We start from the raw sequence: 13,789 nt of genomic DNA, 5'->3' as shown, positions 1-13,789 counted from the left end.
TAGGCTGGAGGCAGACGCTTAACCGACTGAGCCACCCAGGCGCCCCGATATGCCTAAGTAGTTTTGTATACATTTCTGTGACTATAATTCACTTAATTTCTTCTCTGGAATTAAAGTATATTTATCCGTAGTATTATAAATTCAGTTTCTTTCTTGGAGTTAAAGGTACATTTATCCATAAGTGCTGCCTTATTGTCACCTAATTTTTTTTCATTTGGATTTTTCATTTTGTTTGTTTGTTTGTTTGTTTGTTTGTTTTGAGAGAGAGAGAGCGAGCACTCTCGAGAGCGGGGGTGGGAGGAGTGGAGGGAGAGAGAAAGAATCCGAAACAGGCTTCATGCCCAACACGGGGCCTGACCTTGACCCGGGGCCTGACCTTGACCCGGGGCTCCATCTCACAACCCGAGATCATGACCTGAACCAAAATCAAGAGCCCAGAGCTTAACAGATTGAGCCACCCAGGCACCCCGCATTTGGATTATGTTAAATAAATTGATAGACCTGGAATACTTGACCAAGAGGAGGAATGTATTTTTTGTCAGCATTGCCTTATGAGGGAGTTTTACAATAGCTGCTGTTGGACAATGAGCTTTTTAAAGTTTTTTCCTTAAATAGAATTCTTGAGCCCTCTGCTGGAAGCATTTAGTATTTGTATGAAGTAGTAGTATATGGGAGTTGTACAATTCCAATGTAAGGTTTTTTTAAAAGAAAACAACCTGGTAGCAAAAATATATGGTCTTTGTGGTTGATGTCAAGGTAAAAAACAACTGGCCAAACAGAAGTTTTAAGAAAATTTATATTACAAGTAGGTATTCCATTTGAATAGAATAATGATGCAGACATTCAGATGAAGGACTGATTTGAATACATCGAATGCCCTCAGTTAATTTGTGAGTATTTTATTTCATTTGTATACTTCATAAAAAAATCCACTTATAGTTTATTCTCAAACTGAGAGCCACTAACTCATCAAATACTTAATGAGCACCTACTTGTTAAAAATTTACTAGGTGTTAGGGATGCACTGAAGTAAAAGAAATACACAGTGAGTGCTTTCTCAGAGTGGATTGAATAGTGGTTGGAAATGCCAGATCAACATGCCACTGCATTTATTGGAAATGGATTATTAGGGGCCTGAATTATTTGTGTATGGAGCATAGTGAAGAACCTAAGGATGTTTGATGCTCCAAAAGTTATACTAGTTCTGATAGGAGAATGAATAATTGAGGCTTAGTACTTGGTAGAGTACTGCCGAAAAAATAACAGATTAATTTGTATTTTACTTTGAAGGGAGAAAAAAATATATGGTAATTGAATAGATCTAGGCCCTGAAAAATCAATCGTAGCCATGCCTGGATCTGTCAGGGTAGAAACGATTTGGTAGAGCCCAAAGAATATAGCCACTGACCTTAGAGGGAACCAAGCCTGATTCCAGCATGTGACAATTTTAGAGAATTATCCATTGCATCCCACTATAAGTATCAACTCTGTGGTGGTTGCTGGGAAAAGTTACCATTTTCACTTCAAAATCCATGATTCCAAATCTCAGATGGATACTCATCCTTGCCAGCAGTGCTAATTGGTTTCCAAGTAAATTTCTTTTTTCCTCTTCCTGATAATTTTCTCATTTCTTCTCTCTTCTCAAACCCTGCCCCCTACCCCCATTACCCTACCTCCAGTACACATAGAAAACTCACCTTCTGTTGTACAGATAGATGCAGACAAGGAGATCTGCATCTTTTCACCATCAAATCCCCAATCCCCTGTTTCTGTGCACTTGTTCTATGTATTCCTATCGTTTATGATGGAAGAGTTACCCTGTCAAAAGTTAATCTCTCCATGTAAGCCCTGGATTATACTCCCTCTGATCCTCTCAGGCTTCACTCCCCAAATCCTCATTTCTTTCTCTTCTGTCATCACTTTCTCCTTCTCCACTGGAACATTCTCACCAGCATATAAACATGCTCTGTTGCTCATGTTTCAAAATCCCTTTCTTGTTCTTATATTCCCCTTCAGCCACCACTTATTTCTCTACTTGTCTTCACAGCAGAACTATGAAAAAAGTTGCATGAACTTACACTTACTCATTTTCACTCACTCTTCCACTCATGAAGAGTGGAAACTTCCAACATTCTACTGAAATTGTTTTTGACAGTCCCAGATATTACCAAGTCCATTAAATAATGTCACCATGACCTCTCAGCTTCATTCAATGCAGCCAACCTGGGTCTCCATGGAAGTCTTTTCTCTCTGGGCTTCTGTGATACCACACTCTGTGGTCTCTTACTATGTGCCCCTCAGGTTCCCTTCCCACCATTCCTTTCCAGATGTCTTTGCTTGCTCCTTCCCCTCTAAAGGCTCTGAATTAATTCCTCATGTGTCAAGAACCTCCTGTTTCATCTAACTAGCTTCCTTTGTGATGTCATCTGGAGCCATGTTATTTTGTACAATATTATGCTATTGACTCCCAGCCCCTATTTATACTCCAGATCAGGGATTGGAAAACTTTCTCTGTGTAGGGTCGGATAGTAGAGATTTAGTCTTTGCAGGCCACATAAAGCACTGTTGCAACTACTCAACCCTGTGTTGTAGCATGAAAACAGCCAGAGACAAATATGTAAATAAATGAGCTATGTTCCAGTAAATGGAATGACTGATATTTACATTTCATATCTTTTTCACATCACGTAGTATATCATAGGCATGCTTCGTTTTATTGTGCTTCGCTTTGTTGCACTTTGTAGATACTGTTTTTTAAAATATTTTATTTATTTATTTATTAAAGAGAGAGAGACGTACATGTACATGAGTGGGGGGAGGGGCAGAGGGAGAGAGAGATCCTCAAGCAGACTTCATGCTGAGTGTGGAGCCCGATGTGGGTCCCGATCCCATGACCTTGAGATCATGACCTGAGCTGAAATCAAGAGTCGAATGCTCAAATGACTGAGCCACCCAGGGACCCCTACAGACTGTGGTGTTTTTTTTTTTACCAATTGAAAGTTTGTGGGAAGTCTGTGTCCAGCAAGTCTCTTGGTGCCATTTTCCGAATAGTATTTGCTTACTTTGTGTTTCTGTGTCACATTTTGATAATTCTTGTAACATTCCATACTTTTTCATGATTATTGTATTTGTTACAGTGATCTGTGATCAGTGATCTTTGTTGTTACGATTGTAATTGTTTTGGGGTGTCATGAACCACACCCATATAATACCACAAACTTCATTGATAAATGTTGTATGTGTTCTGACTGTTCCACTGACTGGCCATTCCCTCTGACTCCTCTTTGTGTCTCTTTCTATTGAAATTAAGCCAGTTAATCTCCCTATGCTCTAAGCGTTCAGGTGACAGGAAGAATCGCAAGCTAGACATAATTAATCTTAGTGAGTAAGGCATGTTGAAAACCAAGACAGGCCAAAAGCTAGGCCTCTTGCACCAAACGATTAGTCAAGTTGTGAATTTCCTCTTGAAGGAAATTAAAAGTGCTACTCCAGTCACAATACATGAATGATAAGAAAGCAAAATGACCTAATTGCTGATACGGAGAAGATTTTAGTGGTTTGGAGAAATGATCAGACCAGCTACAACATTCCCTTAAGCCAAAGCCTACTCCAGAGCAAGATCTTAACTCTCTTCAATTCTGTGAAGGTGGAGAGAAGTGAGGAAGCTGCAGAATAAAAGTTCAAAGCTAGCAGGGGTTGGTTCAAGAGGTTGAAGGAAAGAAGCTGTCTTCCTAACATCAAAGTGCAAGGTGAAGCAGTAAGTACTGATGTAGAAGCTGCAACAAGTTCTCCAGAATATCTAGCTTAGATAATTCATGAAGGTGGAAACACCAAACAACAGATATTCAATGTAGACAAAACAGTCTTGTGCCATCTAGGACTTTCATAGCTAGAGAGGAGAAGTCAGTGCCTGGCTTTAAGGCTTCGAAGAACAGGCTGACTCTCTTGTCAGGGGCTAATGCAGCTGGTGACCTTACATTGAAGCCAGTGTTCACTGACCATTCTGAAAATCCCAGGGCCCTTCAGAATGATGCTAAATCTACTCTTCCTGTGCTCAGCAACTGGAACAAGAAAGGCTGGATGACAGCACATCTGTTTGCAACACAATTTCCCAAATATTTTAAGCCCACTGTTGAGATGTAATGCCCAGAAAAAAAGATTCCTTTCAAAATATGACTGCTCATTGACAATGCACCTGGTCACCCCAAGAGCTCCTCCAGTGCAGATGTGCAGTGAGATTAATGTTTGCATGCCTCCTAACACAACATCTAATCAAGTTTATTAGAAAAAATAAAATTAAATTTTTAAAAACGCAAGTAAAATTTTTTTTCTTAAACTGTTTTTAGCTCAAGGTCATATAAAAATATGTGATAGGAAGATCTGGTATGGGGCTTGTAGTTTGCCAACTAGACTGATGCCTTTCTGTCGACTTGATAACTCCATTCAGATGACTAATAAGCATCATAAACTTAACATATATCCCCAAATGGAACTCTCGATTCTTCCTCCAGACCTGTTTCTTCCTTTGTTTTACTCTAGTCAGCGGTCACTCTGCAAGTCCACCTGGTTGGCTCAAACATAGACTCTGAGTACCACGCAACGAGGGAAATTGTTTGTCTTGTTGTCATAGCCTCAGTCCCCGGAAAGGTGCCTGGAATACTGTAGACACTCAGAAAAGGTTTGCTAATTGAATGGGTGAATTCCTTTGCCCTCAGTTTCTTCATTTGCCTCGTGGGGATATTTACCTTGCAGGAGTGAGGAGCGGGGAAGGGTGTAAGAAGGAAAGAAAACCTATGAAATTACCCCCACAAGGGTACATAGTAGGTACATAGTAGGCAGTGTGTAAACACTGGAAATAGGGAGTTGTTATCAGTGAAGTAGATTTATTTGTTCATGGAGTTGACAACAACAGTAATTAAAAAAGCAGCTACTTTTTTTTTTTTAAATTCTTCTAAAACATGCCAGGTGTTAGTCTGAAAATTGTACCTGGGTTATCTCATTTTATCCTTATGTAGACTTTATGCAGGTAGGTAGTGGTCATCTCCTGTTTTTTATATAACAGTGCTAAAAACAAACGTGTCGATGACTTAACCCACATTCCTACAATGGACCCCACGGCCATATTATGCCTCCGTTCTTTATAAGCAAATACAAGGGATTTCCCAAATTAAATTGGATATTAATGATATTTTTCAGGGGAAAAAATATTTCACAGCTTCCTTCCATGAAATTAGGCATTCCCAGGCAAGTGCTTCTCCGGCATTCTGTGCCCACCATTGTCTTAGCATGAATCACCCCACAGTGTAATCATTTTGTCAGGCTCTTTGTTTTTACTTGTGGTTGAGCACCTAGCAGTGACAAAGGGGTAGCCAACTATAAAGAAACAATGGAATCGGCCCTATTCATTCTTTCAGAGGCCTAACCATTTTCGGACATCAGTAGTTTTAAGTAATGTTTCTTTCTTGTTTGGTCGTATTAGCGTTGTAAGAAACTAGCTCTGTATGGGGAAGCCCAGCTTCACTAATAAAGCTCTGTGGGATGAAACCTCCCATGTTCATCACACTTGAAAGAGCACTGGTTATAAAAGTAAGTCTTAATAATTAATTTGGCTTTTCTTATAACCTGTAATGACTTTCATGTTTCATTATATTTAATTGCTGGGACTGCTTCTTTCTCTTAGAAACTACCAAAAATTTGTTCTACTTTTTCAAATAATTAGGCCATATTTTTCTAGGTAATGTAAGTATGTATAATTTAGCTTTACATTTTATTAAATAATGTATTTTGTTAATTTAAACATAATGAAGAAAACTATGTTGGAATTGACTGTCTGACAGAACTATTGATCTCAGAGCTTTGAAATGGCCAGGATCAAGCTAATGGAGAAGGGGCCAAAAAAAAGGGGGGGGGGGCCCTTGTTCATACAATATAAAAGGACCAACTCTTTTCATATGAAGAATTATTTCACAGGTTCAATGAAATGAATTGTCTCCAGCCAAGTACTCTGACAGCCCTCTGTGCCTACCACTCTTAGCATTAATTGTACCACAGCTTAATGATTCCATTTGATTTTTTTTCTTCTGTCTCTACTCGAGCACCTAGCTGGAGTATGTCATCCATCATCCTGCTGCATGTCCTAGAATAAAAAAGGAAGAACCAGTTCTAGCAGCATCGATAGATGGGGCCATCCTCAAAATTGTATTAATGGTCATACGTGAAATTTTTGCAAGGGAGGGCAGAATGTAGTTTCTCTGGGAATATAGTATTAGTGTCCTTACCTATTCTCAGATTTCTTCTTGGTATCTTAGAGAAGGTTATGCTTCTGTAACCTGTCTGGAACCTGAGAAATTTCAAATGAACCAAATGAGGATATGTAAACGTGTGAAGAAAAATAATAGAATCTCAAAGTGATGTCCACACTTTTTTTACTAGGATATTTTTATTATTTTTTACCTCTGTGGTTTATAACATTCTTTAAAAATATCAGGAAAATCCAATCTGTTTTCCCTTTTTTCATATTCTAATACATGGAAAAGTTGATTTTTTTTTCAAATAAATTTAAGTTAAATTAGTATTTTTAGAGGTTGATATTGAGCTCTTTTAAAAATGTGTGTAAGTGTACTAGTATGTCTGGAAGAAAGCCACCTGACAAAATTTGTATCTTAAAGAATCAGTAATCAAATCACAGATTCATTCTATACCTCACCCAACCCAAAGGTTACCTTTATATAAACATATTATTACAACTGTTATTGAAATGTCTTTTGTGTCCTTTTATTTAACTCCTTCAATTAGATAATCCTTGATAAGGATTAGCATGTGACCAGGCTCCTCCGTAGAGGCTTTTGACATCTTTTCACATTTTCCTCAGGAACTGTATTTTTCAAGCCTGCGAATTTCTTTAGTAAGTAAATCTAGAGTGCTCTTGTAGCATGTTCACCAGCAATGAACATGAAAGAGGATGGACCAAGGTGCCGTAGGTAAAACTAAGGGACACACACATAACCCACTCAGGGCAAAAACACTTAGTTGCATGAGAAAGACCCAAATAATAGTTGGCATTTATCACTGATTTACCATAAATAGATTCTGTGCTAAGAGTCATGACCTGCACTCTGGTTGCCTACACAGTATCTGTTCCCTCTTTTTTCTTTATAGAAAATAACAATTTAATTTGGCACAATAGTGCATGTAACTGTAAAAATTCGATTTCCCAGGTTCTTTTGCAGCTACGGGTTTGGTTTTTGCCCTCTCTTCTCTTTATGCTTTGAATGCAAATGCAATGCCTGGAGTTATAGTAGCCACTTTGTGACCATGAAACCATGGGCTAAGATGGGCCAAATAGGAAAATACAAGAAGTCTGGTTGGTTGGCACTCCAAGCCGCCTAATCCCTTTTGTGAGAAAAGTAAGTCCCATACTTGTTTAAAGCCATTTTGTTGACATATAGCCATACACGGTTGTAACGATACATATGCATTTTCTCAGTCCTTAAGACCATCTTTTGATATAAATATTATTTTCACTGTATAGATGAGGACACTGAGGCATGTAGAATTGAATGGTTTTCCTGATCTCATTCTGCCAGCAAGTATCGGAGCCAGGATTTGAAATCAGGCAGTGTGACCTAGATCCCATGGACTTAGTTCACTATGCATCTATGGTAGTTGGGAGTCCAGGAGATTAATCCCAGGTGGAGGTTGGGGTGAGGGAAGATCTTGCAAAGCTTTGTATAGGTAATGAACTTAGAGTTACATCTTGAATGAGTAGGATTTTGAAATAGGGAGACTGAAGAAGTCAGGAGGGCATTCAAGGAGAAAAGAGTACTGCTTCAGTGTGGAGAGCAGTGGGCTTTGGTTTTAGTAAAGGGACCAAAGGTTGCACAATTGGAAATAAGTTTTAAAAAGTAGGTTGTGTGGGCACCTGGGTGGCTCAGTCGGTTAAGCACCTGCCTTCAGCTTGGGTCATGATCTCAGGGTCCAGGGATCAAGTCCCGCATCGGGCTCCCTGCTCAGCACGGAGTCCCCTTCTCCCTCTGCCCTTCCCCCCTGCTGGTGATCTCTCTCTCTCTCTCTCTCTCTCTCTCTCAAATAAATAAAAAAATATTTTTTAAAAAAGTAGGTTGTGGCCATATCATGATAGTTTCTTAATACAAGGACACAAATTTTGAGCTATATCCAGAAATTGGGGAGGTGTGGTTTATGGAGAGCTACTGAATTCTAAACAGTATTGCTCAGATGGAGCACTTCAACAAAAATTTATGAACATTTCCCCCAAATAATAGAGACATTTAGAAAGTAGAATTCATATGTTTTATTATCCTTACTTGAATTATTTTGTTCGTTCTCAAAAATAAACTTAAGGTGTCAGCAATAGGGCTATAATACCGGAGTAATTTAGAAAATAATTTTGCTTTAAACATAGGCGCCACCTGGTGGATAGGAAATCCTTAGTCTAACGGCTTTGAAACAAAATCTAAATTGATGGCAGTTTCTCATAGCTAGATCTTATGATTCATATTCTGTCTATAAAAAGTCTCTTGAAAAGCTTTATGTAAATGATTTTATTTATGTGTCTTAAATATTTGATCATTTGAAAGTTATTTGCATTGTTGTATTCAATTTACGTGATGATTTAGACATTCAAAATTGTAGTAATTTGCCATTTCACTATACTATACAGGAAAAAAAAAAACAAAGAAACAAAGCATGAAAGCAAGAAAAATGTGCTCATTTATTCTTATCAATAGTATTAAGCCTATCTAATTTGCAGTTGTAGCAATGCTAGCCAGAGTCCTTATGCTTCTGTGTGCACAGTTGTATGTTTGGTGGAGATCTTAATTGTCTGGCTTTCACATGCTCAACTCCTTCAGGCTACCCCATCTACACATCTAGAAGTAAGTGACTTAAAAGTCTCGTAAGGAAGAAATGAAGAAGAAAGCTTTGAAGAACCAAGATACAAAATTTCCTAAAGATGCCAACACATCTATTCATAAGGCGGGAAAAAAGGTCACACTGAGGGGCATCTTGGTGGCTCAGTCCATTAAGCATTTGACTCTTGATTTTGGCTTGGGTCATGGTCTCAGGGTCGTGAGATTGAGCCCCGCGTCAGGCTCCACGCTGGGTGTGGAGCCTGCTTAAGATTCTCTCTTCTCTCTCTCTCCCTCTTCTCTCTCTCTCTCTCAAAAAAAAAAAGGGGGGGGAAAAAAATAAAAGGTCACACTGAGGCTTGCCATGGTTATTAAAGGCAGTCCCTACCAGTAGCTAATCCAAGAAGCAAGGTAAAAGTTAGAGAGAAAATAAAGAGAAGAAAAAGAACAAGAAGACAGAATTAAGAGGGTGGATGCTTGGTGATGTGGGAGGAGGAGTGAAGAAGGAAACCCCGGGACCCACTGGGGATTGTGCTGCGTCAGGCTGACTCCACCCTCCCAGAGCCTGGCTGGGTGAGTCTGGGCTGAGGGGGATCGCCCATCTCATCATGCCTCCTCCACTCTCCTCTTTCAGTTTTGTGGCCCCATGTCCTGCCTGAGGGTATTGGGACCAGGAGTCCCAATCTCATTCCAGTTTGGAGGGCTTTCATTAGAGATTGTGCAAATTCAGCTCTCTGCTTCCAACGCTGCTTAGATTAGTGGCTGGGGGACACATCTGGACTGAGTTTTCAAGAGTGCCTCCTTCCAGGGGGCCAACTGGACAAACCTCATGACTGAATGCTGAGGTAAGAACTCTAACTGGTATCTTTAGAGACCACCACCCTCTGCTGCAGCTGCGGCTTTCACTTCTATTAAAAGTTAGTCAGACCACCCATGTCTCCCTGACTATAGCCGCTAATGAGTTCTTATCCCCAGTTGATCAAAACAAGGACTGAGTCTCAGCATTTGGGGTAGGAGCCAGATGTGGACCTTAGTTCATGTGATCTAGCTTGCCACCAACTGCTGGAGAGGTTCCAGAATGAGATTGTCACCTCCCCAGCCAGCACTGTCCGGCTCCCCTCTTTCCAGGTCAGCATCCTGTATTCTGCCCTCCAGAGGTCAGGTGTGAGTGGATGACAGGGAGAAAATATTCCATCCACATGACCTGTCAACAAGAGGCATTCACACCCCCCACCAAGACTGCATCAAAATTCCTTCGTCCAATCTGAGGAAGCCCCATCTCTGCTTCCACCCAAGCAGGTGAGCGACGTGGCCCTTCCCGTCGGTGGTCCTCAGTGACCCTTCCTCCCATCTGTCCTGCTTGGAGTGCCGGACCAGATGTTGATGGGTACATGATTCTGAAAGGCCTAAATGTAACCAGCATGTGCTTTGCAGCACTTAAACTTAGCCGCCTTAGTTTTCCTCCGCAAACGGGTGAGTTTGCGATCCCCTCCTGCAGAAGGCTATTTTCGGCCAGTTCTTCCAGGCGGGTGATGGGCGCATTCACCGTACTGGAAACTGTGAGGAGATCAAACCTTTCTTTGTATTCCTGCCCAAACACAAATTCTCTGGAAGAATATATTAGAACAACCAGTCACCGAAGATAACAGAGCTCAATCTGAAAGACTCCAGTGCAAGCAGGGCTTTGCCAACACTCGTTCTGTTTCCATAAGTGAGACCCAGCTGTCCTGGTATGGTTTGCTTTTTGTTTGTTTGGTTTCTCTCTCCCTTTGTCTCTCCCTCTCTCTCTCTTTTTTTTCCTTTCCAAACTATGTCCTTTCAGTGCACTTAGGGATTTCCTGTGCCAAAGCATCTTCTAGAAAAACTTATGTTATAATGAGAGAAGAAAAAACTACAGAACAAAAAACAAGAAACAAAGGCAAAAACAATCCTGGTCCGGGTATCTCCTGCGAGGGTTTCCCAGAGTGAGCCTGCCGGACGTGTTACACATGCTCTGGAATATTCATCTTCTCTGTCTGTGGTATGTGTCTTTGTGTTTGGCATTACCGAGCCTTGGAGGTTATCGTGAATGCCAGTTGTGTGAAATAAGCGCAACTGACAGGATTTAAAGGCTCAGACTAACCTTTCTAATCCATCTAGTCCCTGTTCTGTGCCTTAGGCCATGCCTCTTCTGCAAGAATATACTACATCCTTGCTTCTGTGAGGGGAGCTGCAGTAATTTCCTGAATGTCAGTCAAAGCCTCTCTCCTTAAGGAGCCAGAGAAATTCAGGTTTCTCCTTCTGACTAGATGGGAAAGGAGCTATAAAGAATTTTGCGAATGAGATGAGTGTTGGTATTTTTGCCACACGTGCTTAACTTTTTCACTTCGTTAGTAGTTCAGAATGTAATTTATATAGGGGCACCTGGGTGGCTCAGTCGGTTAAGCATCATGTGCCTTTGGCTCAGGTCATGATCCCGGGGTCCTGGGATCGAGCCCCGCATCAGGCTCCCTGCTCAGCGGGGAGCCTGCTTTCCCCTCTGCCTGCCACTTCCCCTGCTTGTGCTCTCTCTCTCTGACAAATAAATAAATAAAAATCTTAAAAATATATATATATAATTTATAATCCCTTTCCTAATCAATGAAAGTAATTCTGAATTTGAAAAATCCATCTAGAGATAAATTAATTCACCAATAATTTATTAAAATCAATTCATCATTATGGAGTGAAAGCTATGTGTTGGGCATTATTCTGCGTGCTGGGGGTATAGGATAGGCCAAGTCCCTGCCCTCCTGAATCTTCTATCCTGTGGGTGGAGAAACAGAAAATAATCACATAGATCAATATGTACAATGTCGAGAGGTGGTAAGTACTAGGAAGAATAAAGCAAAGAAAGGAGATAGGGAATGAGGGTGATGGGGAGTGAGGTACTGTTTTACTGAGGATGGCCAGACAAGGCCTCTCAGGTAAGAGGATATCTGAGCAGCGGTTTGAGCAGAGGACATGAATGAGTGAGCCATGCTGGTATCTTGAGGAAGAGTGACCCAGGCAGAGAAAATAGCAGCTAGTTGTAGACACGAAGGTGCTCAGGGTATTCACAGAAACTTTCATGTTACAGTGAAGATTGGATTTCTTTTCAATGAGATACAAAGTCCCTGGAGAGGTCTGCATAAGAGAGTGACATAATTTCATTGATGCCTTTAAAAGGTCATTTCGATTGGTATTATTAAAAACACTATGAGGGGGTGAACGAGAAAGCAGTTAGACCAGTTAGGAGGCGATTCTAGGAAGACTGTGGCATAAACAAGAATGATGGTGATGACGGTAGTACTGAGTGGTGATTGGATTCTGGAACTATTTGGAAGATAGAGCCAATAGGGGTTGCTGATGATTGCTGATGTGAGGTATAAGGAAAACAAGAGGAGTCAGGAATTGTCTGGGGTTGTAGCCTCAACAACTGGCAGTTGCTGTTTGCTGAGATGGTAGGATTGGGATAAGAGCAGGTTTGGTGGTTGGTAGAGAGGATCAAGAGATCAGTTTGGGGCATGTTCAGTTAGAGCTGCCCATTGGATATCCAAGTGGAGATAGGCAGTTGGAAATAAAAGTCTGGAGTTCAAAGGTGAGGTTGAGGCTAAAGAAAAAAAACCCTGAGTGTGATGAGTAGTATAGGTAGTTTTAAAGTCATGGGATTACATGAGATCATCTGTGGAATGAGTGGAGAGAGGAAAGGAGAGATCTGGGGACTGAGTTCTGGATGTCCCCAAAGCTTACCAGTTGGGAAGGAGATGGAGAGGGAGTGGTTAGTGAAGTAGAAGAAGCCATGAGAGGGAGTGCTATCACAGAGGCAAGGGAAGAGATTGTTCCAGCAGGAGGGACATCGACTTTGCTAACTGCTGTTGGCTTGAGTAAGATTAAATGTTGAGAAATGGCTATTGGATTTGGCCATTGGATTTGGAGGTCATTGGTGACCTTGATGAGAACATTTTTAGAGGAACATTAAGAACAAAACTCAATAGGAGTGGGTTCCAGGGAGAACAGAGTAGAGCAAGTAGTGGTGTTTTATGTGGACAACTTTCCTGAGGAACTTTGCTGTGAAGGAGGGCATGGAAGGAGATCTGGGGTCAAGGGAGGGGATTTTTATTTCTTAAGATAGGAGCTATCAAGGAATATTTTTATGCTGATGGGAGTTATCAAGAGGAGAAAGAGAACAGATAACGCTGTGGTAAGTGAGGGGACAATTGCTGGCGGAAGGGTTGAGATCTCCTGCACAAATGGAGTGTTGGGTAAAGCCAAATGTACTGATAGAAATATGGGTAGATGGCTTGGTAGATTTGGTGGTGGGAGGCTTTAGAAAATCATGGGGTTAGAGTAAGGAGAGAAAGGAGGAGGGGGAGGCTTGAGGAGAAAGGAGTATAAGGGAAGAAGTAGAGTGAATTGATCACACCAGGGTTTCTCAGGCTTCCCTGTGCACCAGAACCACCAGGGGCCTTGTTATAACACTCGTTGCTGGGCCTCACCCTGAAAGTTTCTGATTCATTTAGATCTGGGGAGACATCCAAGAATTTGCAATTGTGACAGATTCCCAGGTGATGCTGCTGCTGCTGGTCCCGAGACTGGACTTTGGGAACCACTGGGCTTGGGGCTGGGTTGGGACGGCAGAGCATCCCTGAAGGCCTCCCGGTGCCTGGCAGTCATGCGTGTAGAGGGAATCCAATCAGCGTGGTCTTGTGTTTTTCTGCAGCCCCGTTCGGTGGCTCAGGAGCTGGCAACCGTAGGCACAAAGTTGGACTTCACCAGAAAAAAAATGCACAACTGATACGACTGGTGTATTTGGGAAGCTCCACTTCTCTTGATGTCCTTGTAGTCTGAAAATGCTTTTTCTACATCTTCCATTTGAAATAGAAGGGAGTGGAGAATCTGAGATGGAGAAAAAAGAGAAACCA

General features: G+C 41.3%; 1 protein-coding gene across 8 annotated transcripts in view; it reads left to right on the top strand.

The window, feature by feature from the left end:
- KLHL32 (kelch like family member 32) overlaps positions 1–13,789 on the top strand; it is a 210,781-nt gene that overhangs the window by 71,741 nt on the left and 125,251 nt on the right. The gene's annotated exons all lie outside the window — the stretch shown is intronic.

This window comes from Neomonachus schauinslandi, chromosome 8 (genome assembly GCF_002201575.2).
Source record: "Neomonachus schauinslandi chromosome 8, ASM220157v2, whole genome shotgun sequence".
NCBI classification, from domain to species: Eukaryota; Metazoa; Chordata; class Mammalia; order Carnivora; family Phocidae; genus Neomonachus; species Neomonachus schauinslandi.
The sequence above is the reverse complement of the archived record's forward strand: the minus strand, read 5'-3'. Positions and strand labels throughout refer to the sequence as shown.